The following is a 13,882-nucleotide window of genomic DNA, read 5'->3' as shown; positions in this document are numbered from 1 at the left end:
TTCTAAAGGTGTAGCCCAACACCCCTGCAATGAACAGGGACATTCACAGCTAGATCGGGTTGTCCAGACTGACCTTGAAAGTCTCCAGGGTCTGGACATCAACCATATACCTGGACAACCAGTTCCAGTGCTTCCCCACTCTCCCTGTAAAAGAATTTTCCTTATATCCAACTTAAATTTACCCTCTTTAAGATTGAAGCCATTTCCCCTTGTTCTATCACCACAAACCCTTCTAAAGAGTCTGTCCCCTTCTTTCCTGTAGCTATCCTGTAGGTATTGAAAGGCTGCTATCAGGTTACCCCAGAACCTTCTCTTCTGCAGGCTGAACAGCCCCAACTCTCTCAGTCTGTCCTCACAGGAGAGGTATTCCATCATTTGAATCACTCTTGCAGCCCTCTTCTGGACACTCCCCAACAGGTCTATGTCCCTCCTGTACTGAGGACTCCACATCTGGACACGTACTCCAGGTGAGACCTCACTAATGCAGAGTGGAGGGGCAGGATTGTGTCCCTCAATCTGTTGGCCATACTTCTTTTGATGCAGTCCAGGACACCGTTGGCTTTCTGGGCTTCAAGAGCACATCGCTGGTTTGTGTCCAGCTTGCCATCCACCAGTACCCCCAGGACTTTTTCAGCAGTAGTGAGGGTTGCCCCTGCCCAGGTCAAAGATCTTTAATTTGGATTTGTTGAACCTGATGAGGTTCACCTGGGCCCACTGCTCAAGCCTAGTCAAATCTACTTCCCTCTGGATGTCATCTCACCCTCTGGTGCATTCACTTCACCTCATAGGTTGGTATCATCTGCAAACTTGCTGAGGATGCACTCAACCCCACATGATGATGATATTAAAGAGTGTCAGCCCCAACACTGAACTCTGTGGGACATCACTCATCACTGATCTTCATCCAGATACTGAACCACTGATCACCACTCTCTGGACTCAATCCTGCAGCCAGTTCACCCATCAAATTCATATCATTCCAATTTGGAGAGAAGGATGATGTGGGGTATCGTCTCAAAGGCATTACTGAAGTCCAGATAGATTACATCATTTGCTCTTCCCTTGTCCATGGATGTAATGACACCAATGTATTGAGATTTGTAGCTGTATTTTTAAATATATGTCAAATAATATATGGCATGCAATTAATAGGTAAAGAGGACAGCGTAATATAGGCTGCCAAAATTCGTCAAAAAAAATAACTGACTGTTGCTGTTATCTCCTGCCAGTGACAAGTAATTTTTTTGAACTGAGCTGTGAAGGAAGATTGTAATAGCTGTTCACTTGAGTAGTTGATTGCCCATAGCATCATGAACATCAGAAGACTGAAATGTAATAGGATTTTTACTTTGCATAACTTAATCTGTAAGTTACACAGAAATGAGGATAAAAATGAATGCTAATCAACTATGTAAAATCCTGAATCTTACACAAAATTCAAGGACTTTATCTACAGTAAGGTTTTGATTAATTAAAACTATTCCCAGAGGCTTCAGTGAGCTTTGGTTCAGATCCTAGTAGGGCAGAACAGAATCTGAGCAAGAGAATCAAGCTGTTAAAGATATATAGCAACAGGTGATTACCAAATATTACAAAGATTACCAAATAGCTTCACGTAAGCCCAGTGTAACTCTATTCTCAGCATATTTCTTGTGCAGGGTAATGTTTTCAAGATGGATTCAAATCAGGCATTGTGTTGCCATACACATGTTTGTAATAACATGATCAGGATCTTCTGAACCTTCATTTCAATCCGCAAAGGAATATATATATCCTTAAAATAATTATGTGTCTCCTTACACTGTCGTAAAATATTCTTGAAGGTATAATAGCATGGATGCTGTACTCACTAAGGCAAATATCACAAGAAACAGTAGTAATGACAACTTAATTCAACCTTTCCAAATTTGACATTGCCCAGCTCTGAGGTGCTTCTAAAAACATCTTTAATATTAAAATTGGTCTTTAGTGAATTGAACCACAAATACTGCCTCTGCAAATACTGGTAATATTTCAACTGCTTTTCATAGGCACATAAGAGTAATATACACCTTACAAGCCCATTAAAATATCTCTAGATTTTTAGATCCAATTTTTACTCCATATGACAACAGAGCTGTGCTTTCTGGTACATGTTTTAGTCAATAATATGTGAAAGACCCTAAACAAAAGTCCATATCTATGTTACAATACTTGAGTACCTAGGGTCTGTACTGGTACTTTTAGAAACAGAGATACTGAAGATGTATATCGCCTTTCTTTTTGAAATAAACCTTTTAGTTGAAACTGAAAATACTTATCTGGGGGAAGAAAAAAAAAACAAAAAAAAAACAAAAAAAAAAAAACAAAAAAAAAAAAAAAAAAAAGTAGAAACCTTCCTTGAACCTTTCTTGAGTATGAAGACATTTAGTATCTAAAGGACTCTGGCCAGCAGATTCAATACAGGCAATCGCTGCCCTTCCCATACTACATCTTTTTATTTTTGCTTCTTGATGATGAAAAGATGCAGCTTGAGTCAATTAGAAGTTTGTGCTCTTGTTTTTCCCATTTTAGGTTCATCTTCATGGCAGGTAGTTCTGTAGAATTTAATTTTATTTTTTGCCTCTTTCTTATGCAATCTGCTCTTGAGTCAGATATTATCTCATCTATGAATCAGGAAATTAATACCAGGAAGGAAGGAAGGAAGGAAAAGGAAGGAAGGAGACCTCCTTTATATCAGATAATCTGGACATCAGGAAAACTCAAAAGCAATTTTGGTTCTGCATAATGGTTCTGCACTGTGGTTCTGAGCCACATTTTAATAATAACAACTCATTTTATTTTATTCTGTTAAGAGATAACAAAGAAACTTTGAGTAACACTCTAAAATTTGAAAGTAATTGAATTTGAGTAGATTAGTTACATTCTCTAAGTGCCTAATTTTTATCAAGAAGAACCAGCCTGCTAGTGGGAATGGACACTTTCCAAAAAAAAAAAACCAAAACAAAAAAACAAACAAAAAAAAAAAATGAAAAAAACTGTTGTATTTGCCCATGTCACTGACATTTTCACCATGCACAGGAAGAACAGAGACTTTAAAATCATATTTTTTTTGATAAAATGAGAACAACTACTGTTGTGTCATTGCTTAAGCACCAGCAGTTTTCAAATGCCCTTTCAAATGGAGATTCTAGATGTTTTTACTATTGAGATATTGCAAAACTGAAGCAGATCTTCATACTTAAAACATACTAAGTACCCATTTTGAACATGTGGTTGCACTTAGAAATAATAATGTTTATAATCTTTCATTAGGGGCCTCAAACGTTATTCAATGGATTCCAGCTCATGCTAAAATTGTACAGCTCCTTTGACCTCCAAGACACCTACAAAGTGCTGTTTTCTTTTTAAGAGGTTCCAAAAAAAAAAGTAATTGCAATGTATAACCACTTTTTGAAATAATTAGGATTTTTTTCTTTTTTTCTTTTTATTTTATAACTATTTGAAGTATACTAGCACTTTCATATTGAATCACCTCTAACACAGATGAATATTATATGCTGTACACATCTGGCACTGTACAGGCAAACTAACCTGTCATGATAAGAAAAAATGTTTCCATGTTTATGCCACCTGCATTTGACATCTGACAAGCAAGTGACTCAGCCATATAAAAAAAAAAAGTTCAAAAAGTACAAAATTGCATTCAGGTCATAATAGGGGAGTTCGTTTGTGAAAATTAACTGGGGGATTTGGAAACAATTTAACTAATTTACTGTAGAAATTACAAATTACAAATATTTGATAGAATAGAAAAAATTTCTGCAATGCTGTGAAAAAAAAGGTAGATTAGTGATGCACATATGCCATTGCCAGGTTACTTTAGAATGTAACTGAACATTGGGTAAAAGATCCAGTACATATGTAAAATATTATTTTTGTTTTTCTAGCAGTCACATTTGTGATCCATGTGTAAGTGAAGAGAATGGCCATATCTTATAACTTGAGACAGCAAAAGACTTGGATAATCCCGAGGTGATCCACAAGAAATGGAAACCATCAAATATATAGTAGCTGTCTATTTCTGTCTAAGTGTTTAGGACTGCTGTAGAAACCTTTGAAGGTTAGAGGAATGAACTACAAGAAAGAAACTTTCGGATAAGAGTTTCCAAGGCTTACGGCAGGTCTGTGTGAGGTTTCTCGCTTGTCATACTTACTTTCATTTCACAGGATATGTCTGGCAGACAGAGAGGAAACAGTTGCTTCAAAGAGAACTTCGGGAAACATAATGAAAAGGCCAAACAATAATCTTATCTATCAAATCCTTCTCAATTATTAATAAACTCCTCTGTCATTTTCCTTTTTTAAACATCTACATCTGACTCAAAAATTCAATTGGATAATGCCAAATGGTTTTGCTATGTCATCAGACTTGTATCATGTTTAAATGTGAGCATGGTACATGGTACACTCAAGAATGAAGATTCATCAAAGATAAGAGTCAAGCAGAGACAAACTTCATCATTGCACCAAAAATATATTTAAAAAAAAAAAGTCATGCTCACAGTTTTGCATGGGCACCATGGACAAATTGACACTGTGCATGGATAGGAAACTAGCATCCACAAACCAATTTTGGTTTAATTTAGTAGTGTGAGTATAAGGACACATTTCACAGTAATGTGCCTAATAGTCAGGGACATATTTTTTTTTTTAATTAAACACATTTAAGAAATCTAAATTTTGTGGCTGAGTCTATCAACTGCTCCTGTCTTGATTGGGCAGAACAATTCCATATCTGTCTCTTAATCAAGCCTGTTTAGATACTCTTGCATGTAAATGCCTTTAAGGTCCCAATTTATATTGTATGTCTAACAAATTTGTTAGGTGTACTGCATAAGTCTAACAAATATGAACTTTACTGTTCACAATATCGTTAATTCAAAAGCATTATGATGATTGTGACAATAAGCCATTACATGAAGCTTGTGTTCTCACAGCAGGGTGTATACCTTCGTCAGGGAGATGCTGACTCACTGAATACTTTTCAACATATACTAGTATATGACAATACTCTTTTTCAAAATAATTTAAATTCTTTTACAGGCAAACACACCACATGTTACAGGCATCTAGAAGGTCAGCCTTTTTACATTTCTGGATTTACTACCTCAAAGGAAATAAATCCACTAAAGATTTATGATCACCAGAGTACCTTCAGGAAAAAAAAATTATAATTTTAATATAATACACCACTGTTTAGAAAAAGTTTAATTCTTGATAACAGAAAAGGAGAAAAATGGGTAGTTGCAAAGAGAATATACCACTAAAATGTAATTACAGTGACTACCAAACAGTAAGGTTCAGACTCTGGTGCCAATGGAGTGGGCTAATTCAGTATCTAGCTTTGCTTTCTGTGTTGTGTTGATATCTCCTCTGTCACTGTCTTCAAATGTAATCCTCCGGTCTACTTTTCATATGCCTTTTGAAAATTAATGCCACTGAAAGCACAGCTTTTCTATGTATACTGCCTTTGGCTATGGTGACTCACAACTTATCCATCTCTCGCATTATGTGAATCTCATACAAGCTAAGAGTAAGACTGCATCTGCAAGACACATACTTTATTCAGTTCATAAGAGAATCTCACTTTATTCTTCTTGCAGAGATCACTCAATGTATCAAAAATACCATGAAAAAAAAGATTTTTGAAAACCATCCCCTTATTTTTTTCAAAAGTCAGTGTCATAAAAGTTTGTTAAGCAGTTGAGATACTTCATAAGATTTTGCTAGTTTTAATACTTTTTACATACAGCATCAGCTTTCAGAGAAAGTGTCTTAACCAACAGACCATACACAAGTCTAAATAGGGCATGATATTCTTCCCAGATCTCTTTTTTGAGCTATGACACTGTGTAGAAGGGCACAGAGAATGTAAAGGAAGTGAGAACAAAGGAAGAGAGCATGTAAGTTTGAATCATTTGGGTAGGTGTTCAGAAATAGTAAAAGTGTGCCATCCAAATTTTGTTTTTTAAAAAAATATAATTTCTGGACACAGTTATAGGTAACTCTTTTTCCCTGAAAGAGTGGTTGAGTACTGGAACAGACTGCCCAGGGAAGTGATAGAGTCACTGTCCCTGGAGGCATTCAAGAAATGTTTAGATATAATACTGAGGGACATCACAGAATCACAAAATGGCCAGGGTTGGAAGGGATCTAAAGAATCATGAATCTCCACAGACAGGGCCACCAATCTCCTCATTTAATACTAGACCAGGCTGCCCAAGGCCCCATCCAATCTAGCCTTGAACACCTCCAGGGACGGAGCATCCACAACCTCTCTGGGCAGCCTGTTCCAGCACCTCACTACTCTCTCTGTAAAGAATTTGGTTTAAGACATGGTTTAGTGGGCATGGTGGTGGTAGTTAGACATTTGGATTAGATGATCTTAGAGGTCTTTACCAACCTTAATGCTTCTATGATTCTATGATTATTTAGAAGGATAAATAAATGTATAAAAATATTACACTGACAAAACACAAGTGCACTGGATAAGGTAATAGGACCATATAGAGCTTTCCTTTCTTTGAGAGTAGCAATGAAAGTATAATGTGGGGAGGTGACTAGGTTATGATATACATGATTATTCTCTCTACATGCATTCTAATGTTGTTCCCAACTTCTATCTGTACTTCAGAGATTTCCTGAATTGTTTATCTATGAAACATTTTTAATAACCATTGATGAAAAAGATACCACATAGACTTAAATAATTCCTGGTTCTAAAATTACTTCCATTACGAGCTTATTCTGAGGTGCTGCTGAGCCCTTATACTCTCTCCTTTCCTGATGTCACAAGTTCTCTTAATTCTTTCTGCATGAATCACAGATTAATCCCAGAAAGAATATTTCAAATATTGTTGCCACTTCAAAATCTCCCCCTTTGGTCAATATTTAGACCCACAAGAGCAATTCTAATTGAAATCTGATATTTGGAACTATGCTAGCCAAGAGGCTTCTGTACATGCATTGTGGGATTTTTTCAGCCCCATTTGAAAGAATTTCTCTGGGTGGTTAAGGAAATATTTTGTTTGTGAGACTTTCTGAGTTTGATTGCTGTACTTTCATTTTTATTAGGCAAATTTTGGTCTATTTAGATGTTTTCTTTATAAATTGTGTTCTAACTATTGCTTTTCAGAACTCATAGGTCTATTGAGAGAACTATTTGTTAATACAAACATTTATTATTCTTTCTAATAACGCTTACTCATGCTGTACATACATATTTACTGCCACAGTTTTGTTGTTATTTTAAATATAAATATTATCTTCCTCAAACAAAAAAAAAAAAAAAATCATGACTGTTCAGTAAAAGAAAAATAAATAGATACAAAACAAAGAATTCAAAAACAAAAACTGTACTATCTGCTAGAACATGAGTGAGCAAGAGAAAGTTCTGCTGAGAGCATGAGAGACCCTACGAGCAAGATTTGTACTTTCCCTGACTTCCATTTGGTGCCACAGACAAAGAACTGAGAAGCTTTATGCAATAGGTTCTTCTCTGAGAGAGTGGTCAGGTGCTGGAAAAGGCTGCTCAGGTAAGTGATGGAGTCCTGGAGGTGTTCAAGAAACAATTTACATGTAGTAATGAGGAACATGGTTTAGTGGGAAATACTGGTAATAGATGGACAGTTGGACTAGATGATCTTAGAGGTCTTTTCCAACTTTGGTGATTCTTTAATAAAGTAGCTTTAACGACTCCAATATTTTAATGTAGAGAGTTGGCATTTACAGTTATTGCTCACAAAAATAGGAGACATTCATTCTGAATGAGCAATAGAACTTAATTTAGTAGTATCCTTTCACACAAGATCATATTCAAAAGCCCTCCATACTGTTAAATTATACAGGAATGGATCTGAAAAATCGTACAGGAACTGAGGAAGATAGAAATTAGGTAGCAAAAATGAATGTGTATCTTTTTCCTTTCTAAGTGATAAAAGAGGCAAAAAAAAAAAAAAAAGAGAGAGCATAGACACAGATAGACTGTTCTGTATCAAAGATGCTGTTCTGGGAGCAATTCTGTCTGTGGCTAAGTGGTGTGTTTCTAAGTGTTTGGATAGTGTTATGGATAAAGAAAAGACATGATAATATGAAGTAAGCTTCTGTCAGTCTTCAGACAATGACTGAGGCAAAGCATAGGTCTAGTTTTATTTTGTTGTTATTTTGTTTTTTTGTTGTTTCTTTGGATTGTGATACCTGGTGCTTCCTGCTCTCTGGTTGTGTAGATCATACTACATATGATTTTCACTTTTGTTTAAAAAAAGTCACAAGGGAACATTTTATATACTAAAATCCTGAGTTTATCTACCTACTGCTATTTGAGCATTTAGAACTGGAAAAAAAAAACAAGTTGATGTGCAAAGGAGATAATCTGATAGTCCTGGTTCAGGTGCCAAGATGTAAGTCCTTGTAATCCTCTCTACATGCTAACTAAAGTGCAAGAAACAGACTGGAAAATGGTATCATAGACTTGTTCTTTCTTAGAGTGTAAGATCACTTCAACTATATGAAGTTTCCCACTAAGATGGTTGGGGCAACAAAGGTTAGTAATCTTTACAGCTTGTTCAATGTATGAATAGCATTGCTCTACATGGATATTGTTTGGGGCTGTACTGAGTCCTCTCCAGTCCCTCTCCAATCCTTCATTTTCATCTTTCAGAAAGAAGTCCTCCTTCTTGAGATCTCACCTTTTCCACATCAGCAGTCCTGAACTTATCCTTTTTATTTCTGTGATATTGCTCTGGGTTTGGAATAACTGGTCTTCCTTCAATTTAGTAGGCTTAGCACATGTAAAAAGCGTTGTTTTTGTTTGCTGCTCTTCCTACCCATCACAGTTTGACTTCTTTCCCTCTCACAGCACACAAACAGAGGAGCGGCTGAGGGAGCAGGAATTGTTTAGTCTGGAGAAGAGGAGGCTTGGGGGAGACCTCATTGAATTCTACAACTTCCTGAAAGGAGGTTGTGATGAAGAGGGTTTTGGTTTGGCCTCTTCTCCCAGACAACAAACAGGACCCGAGGAAATGGCCACAAGTTTTACCAGAAGAGGTTCAGATTAGACATAAGGAAAAACTTTTTCTCTCTGAGAATGGTCAGGCACTGAAATGACCTGCCCAGGGAGATGGTAGAGTCATCGTCCCTGGCTGTGTTCAAGAGGTGTCTGGATGAGGAGCTACGAGATATGGTCTAGTAGCTTGTGGTAGCAATGGTAATGGGAGGATGGTTGGACTAGATGATCTTGTAGGTCCTTTCCAAGCTTGTGATTCTACGATTCTATGATTCTATGAAACTAAAAATATCATAAGAGCTTTTCTTTTCTGCAGTCTACAGAGTACATATTCCCTGTGGGTTTGAGATGTATTTAGGCTGCTATAATTGTCTCAGCTTATCAAAGCTAACTGTGATTGTTATAATTGCAAAACAAAAACTGTCTTTCAATCTTAGGGGCAAAAAAAGAAATGAAGAGTAATTCAAAGTAACCATTTTGTTACTAACTAGCATAGCCAGATGTGCCACTATTCAAGGAATAGTTTATCTTATCTCACAAGACTGCACTGCACAACTTAGTGTCTGATTTACATCTGTCCTCAACTCACGCACCATCTGCATTTGATAACAAAAATCATCTAATCATATGTAAGAAACAATCACAGATAAAGAAAACAAAACAAACAAACCTAAGAGATCAAGGAAAAAAAAAAAAAAAAAGATCAAGGAATATTTTGAATGTCAAAGAGATGTATAAGTTAACAGTATGTTGACCCATTCTTAAACCAGGTTCAGAAAAAATTCCCCAGACATAGCTTATCTAACCTAATGTGTACCAGATGTACAAGGACACGGAACTCCCTATTTCATACATAATAGTTAATGCAACTTCATCAACTAATAGTACTGACGTCATATATTGAATAGATCATAATCCATGATATAACCTGATACAACAACCTGAGGAATGTTAAGTTCATTCTTACTTCCTGAGAGTGTTATAGACCAAATCATACAGTCATATCCAGGATAAAGTTGAAGGATAAGTAGGGTTTGATATGGTTCAATTTGAGAATGACGGACACCCTATACTTACAAGGAAGTCAGGAAAAAGGAATTCTTGATGTAAATATTAGAAAATTGCTAATAGATCTACTTTAAAGGAATTTTCCTTAAAATCCTCTTTCACTCTGGAGCCAAGAATTGCCTTCTGGAAGAACACTTCATTTCCCATACATAAGAAAGGCAGACCAAATCCCTAACACGGGAACCTTTATGATGTTTTCAATTAAATACAATGAGTGGGGGACAGACTGGTAGTTAGTTTTCACTAGTTAATGAATTTATTAGGTATTCTTGAGAGTAATTTTACTGGGAAAATAATTTCTATATAGCTTGGATTATTAGTTACTTATGAATAGTTCCTATACTTAAATGTATAGATCTTCACAAGAGCAGAGAAAGAGAAAACGTAATATAATACAACAGTTCTTGTCTTACTTTTGCAACATCAGCTCACTTTGTGATATCACTGAGTGGCAGTGACCAAAAGCACTCAAGCTGAAATAATTTCATTTAAGTTGAAAAAGCACCTTCTAACAGAGTTCTGTGAACTCTGGAGCTCAGTTTGCCCAGTTTGATCTAGTGGGGCAAGATTAAGAAAGGACTGAAAAGATCTTGAGAGCTGAAAAGCTCAAATGGATCATCCACCCATGATTTGGGGCGATGAATAGATTCTTCAAAGCGAATAAAGTATACTTGTTACTTAGTATGCGATTTATTAGACCAGTTTAATATGTCAGACCAGTATCTTATCTTCCTTCTTATTTTGGATCATGATTTTCTCAAATAAACAGCTAGACAGCTAAATGTGATGATGCTAAATGTATGTATAATGATAAATATTTCGTTACCAAAAAACACAATTATTAAAATTTCTTTAGTATCTGATAGATAAGTTACTTTTAATCTACAGAGATAGATTTTATTCAAAATGTTTTAAAATCTGATGCACTGTTTCACCAGCCACTGTATATTCTGAGCTTTATGTGCAGTAGTTTCAATGCAAATATAGCAGCCACTAAAATCTTCTTTGAGAGTGTTGAGCTCTGTAATTTAATTAAATAATTAATTATATAGGAAGCTATTATTCTTCTGCATTTTAAATCCACATATAATGAGGTATGGAAAAAAAAAAAAAAACAGTCCCAAATGGAATTTCTAATTAAGTGGTGATTTTGTCAAAGAATAAAATAAGAACAATGTTGCATTTGGAATTAAGTTTTCATGAAGACTTCCAAAATATCTCTTATTATGAACTTAACTATATTATAATGTGGCAATAGGACATTTATAACTCAGCTTGAATGGTCATTTCTTACACAATGCACTCTCTCTTTCACAAACACATATAGCTTAGAACTTTTATATCAATCTCTGTAGTGGAAAATATACATTGTTTATATGTTCTCAGAAGTACTAAATAGTTAATTAAAAAGCCTTCACAATTTAGGCTTAATGCTTTAGTAAAATAATTATCTGATTTTATCTGCACATCTCTGCAATAGAGATTTTTCTGACTCATTTCTCTGAAACTGTTAAATATTAATGAATAGATAGTTAAATTTAAGTATCCTAAGCCAATTTATCCCTAAATTTTAAAAATATTTTCAATATTTCAATAAAAGGATTAAAAGTGCTTGCAAATCCATTGTACTAGATACAGTAACTGACATATATAAAATTACTTGTGTATGTATATGTAGATTACTCTGAAGGTAATGCGTCCTATTTATTTCCATGGAAACTAAAACAGCTACAAAGAGCACAATAAAACTATTTGATAGATCAAATTCTCGTCTATAAAACACTATTTTATACCATAGTTCCATTGGCTGCATTTCCACCAGCACTGAACAAGAGCCTGTATGCTGTTCTCCTAAAAATTTGCATGGCCATGGGTTGTCTTTCACATTGCTGTCACCACTGCTGAAACAGATCACTCATCATCTCACTGTGCTCATATCCACTGTTCGGTCTCCATAATTGTTCAGCAAGCATCAATGAACGTGAATGTGTGTAATTTTTTTCCACATGAAGGAATTCCGTGACACACCTTTATTTCATACTTCCATGGCAGATGCCACTTTGTTAGATTGCTCCTCTGCTTCTGTCTGTTGCATGGCAATAAAATGTAATGCAATATTGGCAGGGAGGTTCAATCTTTAGTGCCACATCATCAACATCTGCCTCATGTTGTGGGCCAACATAATAAAATAGGAGGCGTTACTTTCAGAGCACACTTATATATACATATACGTGTGTATCCTGTCTGTGCAGACTGTGTATAGATGAATATGTCAGCACATGTATTATATATGTAAATAGGCAGATAGATAGACTGATAGACTGATTAATGGATGAATGAAATTATCAAGTACTTTCTCACATACACAGTGAAAGAAAGTGCAGAAATTTTTCACAGTCATTTAAGACAGTCTACCATTCCTGCAGAGAGCAGCAGTCTCTGTGCATTATATTCTAATGAAGATGGGAGTCGCATTTCCAATTTTCCATTAATCTTAACTTTGCTTACCATATTCACAATGAAACATTATATCATACTTACTAAGAAAATAAAAAATAGCTAAAAAGTACCTCGCTCTCATCATAGGTTTTGAGAGAAGGAAGCAGTTTCTACTTACCAATTTCATGCCTGTCAAAGGCCCTGGAAAGTATTTCACTTTTTTTGGTTTTGCTGGTGCATTTTTTTTATTTTTTTGTATTTTTTTTTTACCTCTACTCTTTTATCCACAATGCTATTCAGATGATTTTATTTATTTCATTCTTCCTTTGGTTTTCCGCATTTTTGTCAACCCCTAATACAACAAAGAACTTCCCTTCCCTCCTTTGCATTTATGATTCTTCCAAGGAGACCAGGATATAAACTTGTACTCTTCTTCAAGACTTTAATGTCTTTTCAAAGGACTTTTGATTATGTTTGCAAAGAGGAAAAATGAAATTAAATGAACAGAGCAGATTAGACAATATCTTGAAATAGCAGAGTAATGAATATTTTCAGTATTAACACTTTCCCGTAGACCCATTGCAGCAATACAGAGCTCTCCCTGAGACTCCTTGTTCCATTCCACAAAAAATAAAAATAAAAAAAAAAATTATCTTTGTCATAGCTAACCCCTATTAATCTGAACACTAGATAATTGCAAACAAGTGATCACTATCTTCCTGAATCTAAGAGGAAAAAGTTGAAGTACGCCTGAATACAGTGGCAGCTGCATTGTAGGGGACAAGCATAGAGGAGCAGACCAACCTCTCTAGCAGTCAAAACTAATGGAAGTGCAGTGATTTAATTCCTCCAAATATGTGCAGAGAGAAAGTTCCCACTTCCAAAAAAAAAAAAAAACAGGCAATCCATTGTCATTTCTGAATAAAAATATTTGTAGCATATTAGTCAGAAAATATCTCTTTTGGAATAACTTACTGAACAATCTTGCACAAGGACTGCAAATTTCTGCATATTCGTGCCTTGCCAATAAATTTTTTTTTCCATGGTCACTAACAGCCATATGGTTTAGCAGTCTTATTCTGACTCTGTTTAGACACAGTTTCTTTTCTAACCTTCTTGTGAACCTAAGGGAAAGACACAATTGGCTGGTTTTAATTTACATTCTAAACACTCCACATGACAATTCAAGATGAAGTTATTTTAGTCTTGACTTCTAGCTAATAAAAATATCTGCAAAATGTATGTGTCTAATTTTCCAGGAACTTGGCTTTGATTAATAAATATGTATATGTACAAAATGTTGATATATGTATTAAACTGTGATTGTAT

Source organism: Phasianus colchicus, chromosome 1 (assembly GCF_987193195.1).
Source record: "Phasianus colchicus chromosome 1, bPhaCol1.hap1.1, whole genome shotgun sequence".
NCBI classification, from domain to species: Eukaryota; Metazoa; Chordata; class Aves; order Galliformes; family Phasianidae; genus Phasianus; species Phasianus colchicus.
This window is presented reverse-complemented; position numbering follows the sequence as displayed.